Genomic DNA, 18,339 nt, shown 5'->3' with positions numbered 1-18,339 from the left:
ATCCATCAGAATCCTAGAGGAGAACATAGGCAGTAACCTCTTCGATATCAGCCACAGCAACTTCTTTCAAGTTATGTCTCCAAAAGCAAAGGAAACAAAAGCGAAAATAAACTTTGGGACTTCATCAAGATCAAAAGCTTCTGCACAGCAAAGGAAACAGTCAACAAAACAAAGAGGCAACCCACGGAATGGGAGATTTGCAAATGTCATTTGCAAATGACAGTACAGACAAATGGTTGATATCCAGGATCTATAAAGAACTCCTCAAACTCAACACACACAAAACAGATAATCATATCAAAAAATGGGCAGAAGATATGAACAGACACTTCTCCAATGAAGACATACAAATGGCTATCAGACACAAGAAAAAATGTTCATCATCACTAGCCATCAGGGAGATTCAAATTAAAACCACATTGAGATACCACCTCACACCAGTTAGAATGGCCAAAATTAGCAAGACAGGAAACAACATGTGTTGGAGAGGATGTGGAGACAGGGGAACCCTCTTACGCTGTTGGTGGGAATGCAAGTTAGTGCAGCCACTTTGGAGAACAGTGTGGAGATTCCTGAAGAAATTAAAAATAGAGCTTCCTTATGACCCTGCAATTGCACTACTGGGTATTTACCCCAAAGATACAGATGTAGTGAAAAGAAGAGCCATCTGTATCCCAATGTTTATAGCAGCAATGGCCACGGTCGCCAAACTGTGGAAAGAACCAAGATGCCCTTCAACGGACGAATGGATAAGGAAGATGTGGTCCATATACACGATGGAGTATTATGCCTCCATCAGAAAAGATGAATACCCAACTTTTGTAGCAACATGGACGGGACTGGAAGAGATTATGCTGAGTGAAACAAATCAAGCAGAGAGAATCAATTATCATATGGTTTCACTTATTTGTGGAGCATAACAAATAACATGGAGGACATGGGGAGATGGAGAGGAGAAGGGAGTTGAGGGAAATTGGAAGGGGAGATGAACCATGAGAGACTATGGACTCTGAAAAACAATCTGAGGTCTAGAAGGGGCGGGGGGTGGGAGGTTGGGGGAACAAGGGGGTGGGTATTAGTGATGGCATGTGTTGCATGGAGCACTGGGTGTGGTGCAAAAACAATGAACCCTGTTATGCTGAAAAGAAATAAAAAAGAAGAAATTGTTATCAATGAAGAAAAATGTTTATGAGAAAGAAATAGCTATAGATTACTCCTTAGCTTTGTAGTAAATAACATTTTCACCTTGATAATAAAGTAAAAATTGAATACTGATTGCCCCCCCAACTTATTATATTATTACATCAGAATGATAGTTGGTCAGGAAAGTAAAGTGTGGGTAAAGAATGTAAGATACCAATTCAGAAAGACCTACGTTGATGGGAAATAAACAGAATAATATGGAGGAAAATACCAGAGGAAACCACCAAAAGAAATAAAAATGGTTGCCTCTGGGAAAGTTGACAGTATTTGGAAGGGAAAGTCAGAAGTCAGCAATTTCTCATTATTATGTTATTTGACTTTTCACAAGCATGAATTATTCTAAAAATTATGTGAGGGTGGGATCCTACCCTAAATGTCCCCTGCTCACCGACCGAGTCTGAGGCTATGGCCAGCCAGGTTATCAAATGCAAGGCTAAAGTTGCCTGGGAGGCAGGAAAGCCTCTCTCTATAAAAGAGGTAGAGGTGGCACCCCCGAAGGCTCCTGAAGTTCGAATTAACATTATTGCCACTGCAGTTTGCCACACTGATGCTTATACCCTGAGTGGGACTGATCCTGAAGGGAGTTCTCCAGTGGTCCTGGGACATGAAGATGCTGGAATTATGAAAACTGCTGGCAAAGGGGTTACTAAACTGAAGGTAGGTGATACTGTCATCCCACTTTACATCTCACAGTGTGGAGAATGAAAATTTTGTCTAAACCCTAAATAAACCTTTGCCAGAAAATAAGAGTTACTCGGGGGAAAGGATTAATGCCAGATGGTACTAACAGATTTACTTGCAAAGGAGAGACAATTTCTTACATAGGAAGCAGCAAGTTTCCTGAATATACAGTTGTGGCTGATATCTGTGTTGCTAAAATTGATCCTTTAGCACCGTTGGATAGTCTGCCTTCTGTGTTGTGGCACTGCAACCAGTTATGGTGCTGCTGTGAACACCACTAAGGTGGAACCTGGCTCTACTTGTGCCATCTTCAGCCTAGGAGGAGTTGGTGGCTCTCATGGGCAGTGGGGTGGCTGGTGAGTCCTGGATCACTGGTGTGGACATCAATAAAGATAAATTTGCAAGGGCAAGGAGTTTGGAGCCTCTGAATGTATTAACTCCCAGGACTTCTGTACATCCAGGAAATGCTCATTGAAATGACTGAGGGGGGAGTGAACTATTCCTTTGAGTGTATTGGTAACATGAAAGTCATGAGAGCACGGCAGGCCTGCAACAAAGGCTGCGGTGTCACCGTTGTCGCTGGAATAGCTCTAGAAATCACCACTTACCCAATTTAGCTGGTTAACAGGCCACACGTGGAAAGGCACTGCCTTTGGAGGATGGGAGAGTATGGGAAGTGTTCTAAAGTTGGTGTCTGAATATATGCCCAAAAAGGTAAAAGTTGATGAATTTGTGACTCATAATCAGTCTTTTTTTTTAAAGATTTTATTTTTTATTATTTATTTGGCAGAGAGAGAGATCACAAGTAGGCAGAGAGGCAGGTAGAGAGAGAGAGAGGGAAGCAGGCTCCCTGCTGAGCAGAGAGCCCAATGCGGGACTCGATACCAGGACCCTGAGATCATGACCCGAGCCGAAGGCAGCAGCCCAACCCACTGAGCCACCCAGGCGCCCCTCATAATCAGTCTTTTGACCAAATTAATGAAGCCTCTGAACTGATGAATGCAGGAAAGAGCGTTTGAACTGTTGTAAAGCTTTAAATTCAACAAAGAATCATGTTCATCCTTGTACCTAAGACTTGGTCCAACTGGAACAGCCAGACAAGCACGGAGAAGATCTTCTAAGTTCACAGCTTCTTAGATCTTCTCTACTACTACTTCTAGAGTAACCTCCTCTAGGCAATAATATTTTTTGTATAATTCATAAATCTTTAATCAAGGACAAGGTTAAAACAGTCATAAATCTTTTTTTTTAAACTCTCCTTCACATGAATAATTGCCAGCTCATTAAGGAATATTTTTAGGGGCACCTGGGTGGCTCAGTTATTTGGTGCCTACCTTTATTTAGCTCGGGTCATGATCCCAGGTTCCTGGGACTGAGCCCCGCATCAGGCTCCTTACTCAGCTGGAAGCCTGCTTCTCCCTCTCCCACTCATCCTGCTTGTGTTCCCTCTCTTGGTATGTCTCCCTCTGCCACATAAATATATAAAGTCTTAAAAAAAAAAAAAAGAATATTCTAACATAATAAAAGTAATTTCTGTGTAAAAAAAATGTGTGAGAATGAATGAGACAGTCAAATTATATGTTCAAAAAATATTTGTGCCATTTGCTCTTTGCTTGGAAATGAAAAATTTTAATTTAGTGAAAACAGAGGATGAATATGTTTTACAAAAGCAGTATAATTTGTGAATTTCATTTATTCAGTTATGCCATTCATTCTGCATTGACTGACATCTATCAAAAATATCTTTGCATTATAGAGGATATAATAACACTTCAGATTCAAGGGACAGTTTTTCTTAAAATTACTGATTTACTTATATTTAAATTTAAATTTAATGTTTTCATTGTTTTTTTATCCAAACTTATGAAAATGTTTACATTTGGATAATGATAGGCCTATCAGCTACTTTGAGCTAAATTTCCTGAACTACAAAAGGTAAAATAAAGTCTTAGGTTAGTCAAAAACATCAAGCTATTAAAGTGAGGTTTCTTATCCCAGATTGCTTAGAAAGGGACAACTATAAAGATTATGCAATTTACCAAGAAATTAGCATTTTATTTTATAAAACATGATGTCTTCTTTAAGCTTCTAAATAGTGGGTAAACAATATTATAGCTTTCTGAAAACTCTTTTTCTAAACTGTGAAGTAGTTTTTTTTTTTTTTTTTTGTCACACAACTTTGTTTTCCCAAAGAAAAATCTGAGTATTTCAGTGATCTAATTTGTAAGCTAAGCACTCCTTCCCTCTTTCAATTGTTCAAACAAATCCCCAATGGCCTCCCTGAGTTAAATTAGCAGAAGAATAATATTTCATGGCTCATTAATGCATAGAATCAAGTAGCAGTTCCCAGATCAACAGTGTAAAGATAGAAACAATGGGGTGTATCCCATTTTGTTAACTCCACAATGTGCCTATGAGACTCAACCAAAAGATTTAAATTAAGCATTAAACATATCTGTAAAGCAACTGCCTAACCAAAAAAATTTATAAAGAAATATTTTAACAGAAAGAACTAGTGCAACTTAAATTTTTGTCACCTTTTTAATAGATTAACAAAACCTATTTTTATTTGTAGACCAAATTTCTGCTGCAACTAGACTGCATTTCATGTTTACAAGCCCTCCTTTGCCTCTCTGAGCAGTAATAGTAATCATATTTGTATTCTATTCATATTTGAATATTTATGTTCAGCAGAGTTCATCTGTAAGTCCATACACTCAGGTGACTTCTTCAGTTGCATTTCAAGGATTTCTAACTAAGAAGAGGTGTGCATACCCCCAGGAGAAGCACAAGACAACCTTGGGAGATACGTAAAGAAAAATACTACAACTTCTGTATCTATTCTTTTCTAAAAATAGAAAATAAGGTAAGAGTCTATATTTAATACAGAAATTATACTGGCATCCTTGCTCAGTAAGTGTATCAGAGACCCCACATGTCATACAGTGAGGAAAACGTCCTGAAAAAAGAGTAAATAATCCAGGCACAGAAGAATAAATGGTGGTGTCTCCTGCATTCATTCTCTGATTTCAGCAGGTTACAACTTATAGCAGTTTAGGAGGATTTGCAGATTATATTGTCAAATTTATCTAAACTAACCTTCACAAGAACAACAAATTACTTTAAAATATTCTGACAAAGACATCATGTGTTAAAGATAATGTTAGTGATGCAAACCCATAAGTGAATAAGAAAATGGCAGCACGGGAAGTTCTATTCCTGGTATATGTTCCTCACTGCTCACATTATGAGATAAAAACAAAGATGATCTAATTAGATCAAAGAGTTGGTCAAAAATTCAAAATTATCAAAACAAATTATTCTTTTACATTCACAATTATGTAATTATGGACATTATCATGCATATATTCTTCATTGTGAAAACTAGTCATAGATAACATGCAACCCTTATAATTAACCTGACATTATAAAATAGTTTTGTTCACCTTAGCCTTATTTTACATTTTTATATCATTTTTGTAATGTACGAATTATGTTAGTATTATTTCAGTTTTTTTATATTTATTATAAAGGCAGATTAGTGGATTAACAGCACGAACATAGAACCAGACTGCCAAATCCTGCTATCTACTATTAACGTGGACAAGTTATTTAATCTCCCTATGTCTCAGTTTTTTTATGGAAAGTGGTGATAATAATAATACCTATTTCATAGGGTTGTTATGAAGAAAAATTAGTTAAAACTTATAGAAAAATAGTTAAAATTTATGTTCAGTGCCTTGAACATAGTAATAAGTATATAAGTATCTATATAAGTATATACTTATCTATATAAGTATTTTTATTATCTATATAATAAAATTAAAATGTTAAATTAATGTATATGTATTGGGGTATATGCTTAATTATTTTTACAGACGTGTATGCAATCAACAAAGTTTGAAGCCCACTGTTCTAGAGAATCCTTGTCATATTTGTTACTAGAGAACTTAAAGGTGGTCATAGTATATATACAGAAAATTCCTATTCCATTCATGTAACCTAAACCAAGAAGACATATATTGTAATTTTACATAGAGACTCACTCTTTACTTTTCAAAATAGTAAGAGAAGAGCAGAAATAAGATGTTTAAAATAAGCAACAAATTAGATACCAATTGCATATGGGTAATGGAATACTGTGTCTAGGATTCCCAACAGAATCATTCTATCAAAAGTACCTTATACTAATGTTTATATTGATTCATAATCTCTGAGCTCCAAAAACTGATCATAGAAACATGCAGGAGCCTTCTCAGATAATAAAAAATCAGCATATATGATAATTCAAACAAGTAATGATTACTGATAGTCAAAGATGGACAGAATGTGTGTGACTATTGCTTCAAGTGCCCAGTAGTGGCTGTGTATGCAAACTATTGCAATACAATGAGGCAACTGTTCATAGGGGAGCATTACTGGCTGAAACTGGGAGGCTGAGAGTGCTTTTTAGAGGATATAGGTACACTGGAGATGGCTACCAGGATTATTTAGTGTGTTGGGCCAAACCACACATACTAGCACAAGGCATGAGGCTAACAAGACTGTAAGATTAATACTGTTAATGTGTCCATCCTACCCAAAACTACAAATTCAATGCAATTCTACCAAATTCCAAAGGCATTTTCACAGAAATAGAAAACCCACCCCAAGATTTCTATGGAGCCATGTAAGACATCAAGTAGCTAAAGCAATCTTGAAAAAAAGAAAGAGAGGGAAAGGGAGAAATTATACTGCAAGGCAGGATACAGGGAGTTGAAGTCAATAGCAAGATATGTGAGGAGTTAGTTCTGCCTGAAAGAATATGGCTAGAACACTGTGGGAGGTACAGGTAGAGTGGGGACAGAATCTGGTCCAGACAAGACTGAAAGCCAGGGATAAAGATTCCATCCAGTGTAAACATAAACAAAATTAGTGAACAAACAGAAGGGTATTAGGAGCCAAGCCAGAAGAAATCAAACCATCTGAGGAACAAAAGTGGGATTAAGGGGCACCTGGGTGGCTCAGTCAGTTAAGCGTCTGCCTTCAGCTCAGGTCATGAACCCAGGGTCCTGGGATCAAGTCTCACATCAAGCTCCCTGCTCAGGGAGGCATCTGCTTCTGCCTCTACTCCTTCCCCTGGCTTGCGATCTCTGTCTTTCTCTCTCAAATAAATAAAATAAAATAAAATTTTTTAAAAAGTGGGATTCAGTCAAGAGAGTCTCAGATAAAAAAGTAAAAGAAAGATATAGGAGGACCTGGGTAGCACAGTTGGTTAAGCATCTGATTCTTGGTTTCTGCTCAGGTGGTAATTTCAGGGTCATGAGATTGAGCCCCATGTCAGGCTCCACATTCAGCATGGAGTCTGCTTTAGACACTCTTCCCCTCCCCCTCTACCCTTCCTTCTCCCAGAATGAATAAAAATAGATCTTTACATTAAAAAAAGAAAAGAAAAGAAAAGAAAGATATAGGAACAAGAAGGTAGGTATAGACATGACTGACATGGCTCCAGCCATGCCAAGGCTGTCATTCAAAGGCAGTTAACCACAGTTATTCAGTTACCAACTAAAAAGAACCAATAGGAAGAAACTGTGAAGAAAGAAGAACAGCAAAAGTGTATACAGCCTAGAAGGCCTTTGGGTTGACAGCGACCTCTAACTGAAAGACACTTTTATTCTAGAGATCAAAAAGTCTCTTTCCAAAAAAAAAAAGTCTCTTTCCTCTTTTCTGGCCTCCCTCCAAGGCTCCAGCACCTAATTTGCCATTGCCCAAATACAGAATGTCCTTTCAAATCTCCAAATTTTTTCCTTAGGCTTCTATCTGTGCCTGAAACACCTCCTCTTCCAAGGCCAGGTACCTAAATATGACAGTTGAATTTAATTAAAGTCTACTGATTACACTGGCTTTTCTTTTTATGAAGCTCAAAGTAATGACCCCACTGAGGTAAGTATAACAAAGTTACGAGAAATTATCCTCTAAGGACCAATGTCCCCAGAAAGGACTTTTGTGATCCCAGTAAAATGTTTACCAAAGTTATTGCTAACTTGGTTTCCCTCTCATGGGAAAACTGAGGTTTCCTTAGTAAGAAATTAAAGAAGCAGAGGTATCCCCAAGTCTTCACAAAAACAAAAAGCCTAAGGGTAACTTTCCACACCTCAGCATCCACATCAAGGCCTTGGCATTTATCATCCAATGTGCCATTTCCCAAAACCACCAAATTATCATTACCCTTTTCAGATGGGGCATCCTAATGTTATCTACTTCCCAGGCAAACTATGGAAATGCCACATTCATCATTTCACATATTTTCAAGGTTGATAGCATTGGCTGAATTTGAGTTTCAAAACTTGGAAAACTGATTTTTAGATTTTTCACAGTTGTATGAGAAATTGTTTCCTCTTTTTGAGAAACTGTTCTTTTTAAGACTAGAAAGATGAAAGCATAATTAGTTTGCTGAAACGGTTGAGTATCAGTGATTTACTCATACTGAGCTCAGCATGAAGATCGTGCTGTTCCTTTAACATTTTCTGACTGACAGGGCAGGAACCCCATGAGTCTGAACATTCTACATCAATAATAATGGGAATGTAACTGGACTTTGATGTTGAAGGGCCTAGAGCACCTGTGAGATTAAAATGCCAACTGATCATAGGCCAGTTTACTATTTGATATCAACATAATGCCCAAGCCAACCATACATAGCTCACTTGATTTTATATGACATTGTTCTCTCACTGAAGTGCTGCCATCTATTATAGAGAGCACAAAAGACCAAGGGCTTTCACATCAACTCCGACACCTACACTAACACATTTTAAACTGGATATCCCATTCTTATTTTGGTACTCTTGTCATTTTTGAAGTTCAAGTCGTGCCTGAAAGCTACTTTTTAAATATGCTCCTGTGGAATATGCCTCTGGTTGTGTTCTCTGAAACTAGGCCATTTTAGCTGTATCTTTGAATAATATAATAATCTGAGTTAATATTTACTTACTTGGTGGTAGGGACCATACCGAGTGCTTTTACTTAAATTAATTTATCCAATCTCCATGCTATTATTAGACCCGAGAACTGCAGGTTAGAGTCATTAAATCATTTGCCCTGTGTCACAGAGTTGGTGAGTGCGGGAACCAGTTTTTTAAGTCGAGATAACTAGAGTTCATTCACACTATTTTTAATGTTTGGAAAATGATTGTATTTATTTATAGTTGGAAAGACCTATCATTAACTTTGAGTTTGAATGTCTTATCTTGACCCCACAGAAGGACTCCAGAATCACTCTGGAGCATATAATAGATTTAGATTAGTTACTCACTTTTTAAGGAATATAGTTTTGAATTTATCCCAATGGACATTATATAGTCAGTCAGATGCCTAGAAAAATCACTTCTGCTCCTTTGGCCATATTACCCATTCATCCTTAGAAGAAGAAAACAAAAAATAGAACTATAACTTTCAACAAGCAATGACGATATTTAAAATGTTAACCTGATGTTTTCCCTAAACATTCTCTGAGCAAAATTTAATTCCAAGTGCAGCAGGAATGATTCAGATTTCAGCTCCTCCATGGACCCTTCATGTATGTGATCTTGAACATATTACTTACCTTCTGAATCTCAGCTTCCTCTTCTGTAAAATGGAAATACTCTACTTTGTAAGGTAGAGTATTAGAATAAGGAGAACGGGATTTCAAAAGCTAAAAAATATTTTAGCCCTCTGTTATCATCATCAGAACTTCTTCTAGTAGTCAGAAAGCTTCTAAGGTCATCTCTCTCCATACACAACAGCAAGGATTACACTGAAGACAGTTTATAAGATCAAAGACTCTCTTTAAATAATTTGATTCATATTGTATTTCTTTCTTTACATAACTTCTACAGTAAAACATAATTGTCTTCTCCCTCTCTCTTTTCCCCCTCTGAAACTAGAATTAGAAATTCTTCCCCACATGTCTTCTTCATAGAATTTTCCCTCAATAAGAGAAAACCTGGGTCCCCACTGATGTATGGCATTACATTCTTTCGTTTTATGTTTTTTACAGTTTCCAACAGGTCTTAGCTTTGATATTCTTGTTCTCATTATTTTCTTTATTAACTTTACACAAAAGGAAGGATATCAGGGCTGAGATAAAACTCTGTATTACATTTTTAATTGGTTACTAAAAAGGTTTAAGTGATCAGAAAGAAATAAACATAAAGTTCCATAATTCAAATTTAAAATAATAACAGCAGTCATACCCTACAATTTTATCTTAAATTATGCCTTGTAAGGGAGGTGGGGTTGGGGGGGTGGTTATGGACATTGGGGAGGGTATGTGCTATCATGAGTGCTGTGAAGTGTGTAAACCTGATGATTCACAGACCTGTACCCCTGGGGATAAAAATACTAATATATTTATAAAAAAAAAAAATTAGAAGGGGAAGCAAACCATAAGAGACTATGGACTCTGAAAAACAACCTGAGGGTTTTGAAGGGGTGGGGGTGGGAGGTTGGGGGAACCAGGTGGTGGGTAATAGGGAGGGCACATATTGCATGGAGCACTGGGGGTTGTGCAAAAACAATGAATACTGTTATGCTGAAAAAAATAAATTAATTAAAAAAAATTAGGCCTTGTAATACTAACTGATAATCATGTTCTAAGATGTGCCAACTTGCAAGAATCAAAGTTCAGGTTGACCACTACATACCTATTAGAATGGTAAAAAAACAAAACACTGACAACACCAAATTCTCTTGAGGATGCCAAGCAACAGGGACTCTATTTATTCATTGCTGGTAGGAATGCAAAACCATACAGACTTTTTGAAAGACAGATTGGTGATTTCTTTAAAAATTAAACATAATCTTACTGTATGATCTAGCAATCACACTCCTTGGTATTTACTCAAAGGAGTTAAAAACTTAAGTCTATATGGAAAAACTGCACATGGATGTTTATAGCAGCTTTATTCATAATTGTCCAAACTCAAAAGCAGCCAAGATGTCCTTCAAAAGGTGAATGAAAAAACAAACTGTGGTATACCAAAACAATGGAATATTATTCACTGTTAAAAAGAAAAGAGCTATCAAGCCATGAAAAGACATGGAGAAAACTTAAATGCATATTACAGGTGGCAGAAGCCAATCTGGAAAGGCTACATAGTGTATAACTCCAACTTTATAACATTCTGTAAAAGGCAAAACTATGGAGACAGGGAAAAGATCAGCGATTGCCAGAGGTTGGGAAGGAGGGTAGCATGAAAAGAGCAACAGATGATTTTTAGGACACTGAAAGTAGTCTGTATGATACTATAATAGATATATGGTGGATACAGGTTATAAAATTTTATACTTTTGTCAAAATCCACAGAACAAGAATGAAACCCATACATCACTAAGATGTAAACATCCTGATGTAAACTATGGACTCAGGGATGACTACAATGAGTCAATATAAGTTCATCAGTTCTAATGAATATACAACTATGGTACAGGATACTAATAGTAAGGGAGGTTGTATGAGGACAGAGAGTAATAGAAAATGTGGACTTTCTGCTCAATTTTGCTGTGAAACTAAAACTACTTTAAGAAAAATAAAGTCCATTAAAAATTTTTCCAGTTATACTACAATGTCTTCTAGTTTGTAATATGCCTATAAATTTATATATATTTAACTGCATTTTTGGATTAACATAAATAATATTGGGCTTGAGATACATGAAGTCATAAAACAAAAGCTATGCTCCCTTATCCCAAGAAAATTAGTTTAAAAAGAAAAATCCACCAAATCCCAATTTTTTAGTTTTTATTTTTTTAGAATAAATGTCATGCCCCTTAGAATTTTAGAAAGATACTGGGGAAATTAAAATGCAGTTTCCTTAAACTAAAAAGTAGATTAAACAAGATTAAACAAGATCATATTGGTCATCTATAAAGTGTTTCTCCCATGGTAACTTGTTCATTGGATTATGGATCTCAGTTCTCTGGGGATAACAACAAATCCACACAAAGATTCTATACAAATATATTTGATATCTCTATTCTCAACTTAGCTGACAGTTGTGCATAATTGTCCACATTGAAATACTCAGATTGTCCCCTAGTACTTAATGGACTAATGTTAAAGACTACAGAAATTACTTCAGAAAAGTTAAGTATAAACTTAATATTAGAAAATTCCCCTCCATTTTCTTTCACTCTTTATCAACATACAGTCATTATGAGTCATCTTCAATGTGCAGGCTTCTCAAATGCAGAGAGGCACAAAGCAATATGTTCATCTCTTTTGGAAGCAACAAAGAACATAAAGCTTATTGACAGTCTCTCCTATCTAACCACATCCTAGAAAACTGAGTTCATCTCAGATTAATTTTCTAAGATTTACAATAACAATATACTCTAAAAAATAGTCCAGTCCAATAATCCCTGGGGAAAAAAACAATAAGGAAATGGTTAATTCTTAGAAATATACCCTTTAAATGAAAACTGAAGGGGGCAATAAAAAATTTACATTTTTTAAGATACTAAAGTATTCTAAGAAATCTTGATTTACTCTTTTAAGTCTTAACTATACAAAATTAAGCAAAATTTTAGTTTTTAGAGAGACAAAGAAAAATAAACTGAAATATAACACTGTGTGATTCTTTTAAAAACGTACTTGAAATCAAAATTAGAAGCTTTCTCTTTTCCATTAAAAAGGGGAACAGAAAAGGAAAATAATATATGTGAAAAATCTAGCAATCCAAAATAGCTGTTATATAATTGTGTTTATTACACTTGGCTGGCTGATTTGTTGGAATGTGTCACTCTGAGAGGGAACATTTATAATCTCCTACTGCCATCTTATGTAATAACTAGTCATTGCACAATACAAAAGGAGGAATATACATTAAGGAAAACCAAGAGAACTTTCTGGAAATTGTAGAACAACCCACGTTTCTCACATAAAAATTAAATATCTATTGTTCTCTCTCCTATTTGTTTACAACAGGATTTATTCAAGTTTGGTCATGGAGCAATTATTAATAACTCCTTCCCTATTATTTTCTTAAACTTCCTATTCTGAGCATATTTATACTATTTCTTATATATAGTTTATTGTAATGAAACACAAAAGCTGGTGATTAAAATGTATAACAATAAAAAACAAAGCACATTTCTATTCATTTTGTTGTTTTGTTTTGTTTTTATTTGACCTTCACAATTTTATTTTTTAAAACAACAAACAACAAACTTCCTTACAAAAATCTATCCTGAAACCATGTCACAATTTTAAATAGCAGAATTTTAAATTATTTTTTTAAAGATGTTACTTATTTATTCTAGAGAGAGAGCAAGAGCACAAGAGCAGGAGCGGCAGAGGGAGAAGGTGAAGCAGACTGCACACTGAACAGGAAGCCTGCCATGCCCAGGACCCTGAGACCATGATCTGAGCCAAAGACAAATGCTTAACTGACTGAGTCACCCAGGCACCCCCAAAATTTTCATTTAATGTGCCAATTTTAAATATATGCCAGAGTTTTAATCAAAAAATCATAGCATAAACAAATCTATATTTATTTTTCTATAAATTCTAACAACTCTTTTTTAATACATGTCACCAGTCAATTAACTACTCAAAAGACCATAACACAACACAGTGTGGAAAGCTATCAGGAGAGTCCCTCCACTCTTTTTGACTATTTAATACCAACATGCGAACTATTAGAGAAATATATCAATTAAGAATGTACTCATCCACGAATAACTAAAACAACAATAAAAAAACACACAATATCAATTAACCATAGCTTAAAGAAATAAAAGTTCATCTCCACAAGGAGTACATTGCCTTTGATTCTCTTTCTCAAAATTGTCATCAATCTCTAAGGTTCCTTCCAACTTTCTATTCCCCCATCCTTAGGACATTGACTTTTGTCCTCATGCTTATCATTTCATAGTCATAAAATGGTTGTTATTGTTCCAGACAATAAATCAATGTCAAGACCAGAACAAAGTGAAAAAAAAAAAAGCAAGCACCAGATGCATCCATCCCCATATTATTGTTATTAATCTCATGGCCAGAACTATGTCATTTGCCTATTTCTAGTCACAAAGGAACCTGGGGGAAAGAGTATTTAGTTTAGCACTGGTCACTGAACAAAATTAGCAAGATTCAAGGGAGGAATGGATGGTGGGAAGAAACAAAAAATGTCCACCACAAGGAATGAGATTAACATTGATCTATAATTAAGACTTTCTGTACAAATGGTAGGTTAAGCTGGAGGATCTAGCTTAGGAGGAGGAAGCATCCCTCTCTTTCCAAACACATACTAATGCTAGTTACATGTTAGAGAAGATATACATTGGCTGAGTTTAAAGCAAGTAAGAGAAATGTTCATGTGCTATATGCAAAGACAACCAATAATAATGCTTGGGAGCTAAAGTCCAGATTCCACAGAAGTAATGGGAATGCTTATACCCAAAAGACAGAAATAAAGATGCCAGACCCAATGCACATGTAACAGCTGGCACTGAACCTGGAAGGAGATATTTGGCCAAGAGAATACCTCCCACCAATGTAAGGAGCTACACGAATATGGGCAGTGCCCCAGACCTGGGCCAAACTAGCCTTTTGCATGAAATAAGAACATCTGGCCTGCATTACATGCAGATGTTGATACTGAACAGCTCACCCAGAATAAAAAATCCATGGACAGAAAATGGAAATGGTCTAAAACAGGTTGATCCTGTAGTATATTTAACTGGCAACCAGAAAACTTCCTCAAGTGACATAGCACATAGAAGATAATTTCTACAAAAGGATGAAGCTGCTGACAAATAAGAAAAAGCACAAAAAGAAATGCAAGTGGCACAACAAATGGGAGAAATCATCCCCAGGGATCCATCCATACTAGAGCAATCTCGCAGGGTCTTTTCCAAATCAGTCTTTGTAAGACTCTTTCAACTTTAACAAATAATAACTATAAATATAATCCATACTAGGTCACTAGGAGTTAGAGAAGGGAAACAAGGAAAAACACTAAAACAGAAAACTTGACTTGCCCCTTTCTTCCCATGGCCTTTAAATGAGCTTACATGTCATTCACAGAAAACAAAAGAGCTAAAGGACACAGAATCACTTACAAGAATAAATCAATATAAAACAGACTGAATTTTAGAGAGCTAAAGGATATAGGACAAAGGTCATACAATTGAAAATTGCAAAGACGTACTCCCTGGCCCTGTGGGTCTCCAAAACACCTTCACAAAGATGAATATATTAGACCTGATGAGGGCATCAGCTAAGAAAAGAATCTTAAAAGGGATGAATTTTCAGCTGAACTTGGAAAGATCTGTCTGTGGGGTCAGGGAAGAAACACAAATTATGAGAATACTGCTGATTCATCCTTCTACATCCTTCTATGTCCTTCTACATTCTTGTGTCCCATCCTAATCATACAAATTTAAATGAGTCTTAGAAAAACTAGAAAAATCCACAGATGTTAACATTTGTCCAGTAGATGGAATATCAGTATTAGGAGCAAATATTAAGTGGACTTGCTTCATTTCACACAGAAGATACATGAGTGCTCTTTTTAAATTCTTCTTTCCAAGTATTTAAGGTATTTTAGGAGAAAATTAAGTTTTTGTTCTCAGGAAAAAAAGATCAAAATTGGAATAGGAGTGATACATAAAAGGAAGAATCTGTAACTTTCAAGATAATAAACTCTGAAATAAGCTCTCAGGTCAGGAACCAAATTTTGTTTTCCAGACATCTATTAAGAAAGAATCAACCATGATGGAATGATGGGTGATTTTCATTTCCTTATTTGTATCTTGCTGAATTGTCCAAGTGTGCATTACCTTTTATAATAAAAGAATATCAAAAATAGGAATTTAAATGCTAAATAACATGGTTCAAATCATCAGTTGCCTGAAGAAGGAGACTGGAGAAGATATGTAAGTCTCTCTAGGTCTTTTATTCAATAAGGAAAAATCCCTTCTACAAATTACATCGTGTCAATAATTTTTGATAGAATATTAATCATCCCTAATAGGAAATCTAGGAATGTTAAAAGATTTAATCAGTTCTTCAACATCTAAGTGATAATTACTAAGATCTTAATTGTTCAACCACTTGATGGTTACTTAACTTTTTAGCAACAATTATGGATAGCAGAGAAGGTGGGAGGTTCCTCCTTCAAAATAAAAATATTCAGAAGAGAAAGTCTAATCAAGAAAAAAACACATTGCACTGATCATTTCAGAAAAAAAAAGAAAAAATTAATCAAAAGATAATAACAATTTCCCACCTAGTCACCTTCCAGATCTTTAAATAACTTCATTTATATAGACAAATAAGTATGACAATGAACATATAAGAATAGATTCTGAACAATGATCACACATTCTGCTTCATTATATAGAACTATAAAAACTGATTAACAAAGCTACAAAAGAACATAAATAAAATAATTATTTCACAAACAGGAATAGGCCACATAAAAATGGGACAAAATCCAATTAGAGTGCTATATAGCAGTTCTTGCTAAGACAATGACATACACAAGAACACATACATGTAACAGATCAATTTTCAGCCTGGTTTCCTAAGATAAAGGTACAAATACAAATCACTGTTAAATCAAGTTCAATTACCAAGTCAATTTAAACCAAATTAGGCCTAAAGCCACATAAGGCTCTTTTGGTTTCCTAGAGCTAAAAGGATTATTAACTAAATAACCTGAATCATTCTTCTAATTCTGTTCTGCATATTTGACCTAAGCTTCCTAAAGTTAATTCAGAGGACTGAATTTAGAGGACTGGCTGAGGAAATTCTACTTTGATGCCATCCTGTTCAGGGTAGTAAGGGGCAGAAAATTGGGATTCAGAGATAGAAAGCTAATAAAGTGCTGGGCAGCTAAGCAGAAAATACATCTGGACAATCAGTGCCTCTCAACCTTGCTGCAAATTTGAATTTCCTGGGAAGTCTTTGTTAAAGCAACAAATCAATTAAGTCAGACTCTTTAGAAATTGAGCCCATGTTTTTTTTTTTTAATTTACCAGATGATCCTAATACAGAGAAAGGATTAAAAAGCATAGCCATAGATGATACCAAATAATATTCTTCAGGTTTAATGCATCCAAAACAGAGAACTGTGTTCCAAACCAAGAGTTAGCTCCAAAAGGAATTAAAACATATTAAATATGATTATTTTTATAACCCCAGAATACAAAGATAACCTGTGCAGTAGCCAAGGCACCAAGAAATTACCTGAGGGACTGATTACTGAAATATTGAAAGAAACTAAAGCAAAAATTCTCCCTGGTGTCTTTATTCTTCCAGGGCCATGAAAATAAACAGCTAATAAAGTCAAGTAACCTCAAAGTAAAAAGCCTTGAAAACAACTGTCAACAATTTTTTACAGCATTCATTCAAATTCAGGTCTTATGAAAACCCCAAGTCCATTTACTAGTAAGACTTATTTAAAAAAAAAAAAAAAGACATTTTTCAGCCTGTTGAAGAATTTTAGTGACCTTGAACTTTTACAGAAAGTTTTCTCAACTTCTTATGACCCTTAAAATGACTGAGCTGAGACTCGACCAACAGTGAGAAATTGAAATTAACCATTGTGGAAAAAGATATAAAAATATATATTTCAGATAAACAAGAAAGTATAAGAAATAATAAACACCTGTATACCCACTATTTAGCTTAAGAAATAAAACATTAAAGTTGAGACATTTGACGTCTCCGTGTTCTTCCTCTCCCATCACCTCTCTCACCCCTACCAGCCCTCTCCAAATGAGTGGAACAGTCCTAATCCTAAATTTGCTATTTATTATTTCTATGAATGTTTTTATAATTTAACCAGATATGTATAGCTCTCCAAACAATATTATAGTATGGTTTCTTTTTTTTTAAAGATTTTATTTATATTTATTTGAGAGAGAGACAGAGAGCATAAGCCAAGTGGGTGGAGTGGGGAGGGGATGAGAGAATCTCATACAGTCTCTGCACTGAGTGCAGAGTCCAATGAGGGGCTTCATCTCACAACCCACTTTTTCCACTTAACTTGCTCTTACTTGTGAGTTCTTCATTTAAATACTACTCATTTCTTTATTGTACTCATTGCATTTATCTTCTTCCACTCTGTGGTTTCTCTTTCACTTTGTTTATGGTGTCTCATGACACATTTACGTTTTTAATTTTAATTCAATCAGTATCACCAATCTCTCATTCAATTTTTAGCAATGGGACAATATTCGGGCACCACAGGATAACTAATTTAAAGCACAGTCTTTCATAAAGCCTTTCTCTTCCCCATTTAACTCAGGTAGGAGTAAGGATTTTAATGACCCTGTCTTCTACCAGTGAAATCTTATTGTTACAAAGCAGCCTTGGGCTTCTACTAGCAACCAGATCATCTGACAACTGAATAAAACTGAGAGAACCTCCTGATACTTCTTCCACTAACAGATGTCAATATTGACCACACTTTGAAATGGCGCTTT

General features: G+C 35.5%; 1 pseudogene; it reads left to right on the top strand.

The window, feature by feature from the left end:
• The first annotated feature begins 1,605 nt into the window (after positions 1 to 1,605).
• Positions 1,606 to 2,921, top strand: LOC123942515 (annotated as a pseudogene).
• The last annotated feature ends 15,418 nt before the right edge of the window (positions 2,922 to 18,339 follow it).

Source organism: Meles meles, chromosome 5 (genome assembly GCF_922984935.1).
Source record: "Meles meles chromosome 5, mMelMel3.1 paternal haplotype, whole genome shotgun sequence".
NCBI classification, from domain to species: Eukaryota; Metazoa; Chordata; class Mammalia; order Carnivora; family Mustelidae; genus Meles; species Meles meles.
This window is presented reverse-complemented; position numbering and strand designations above follow the sequence as displayed.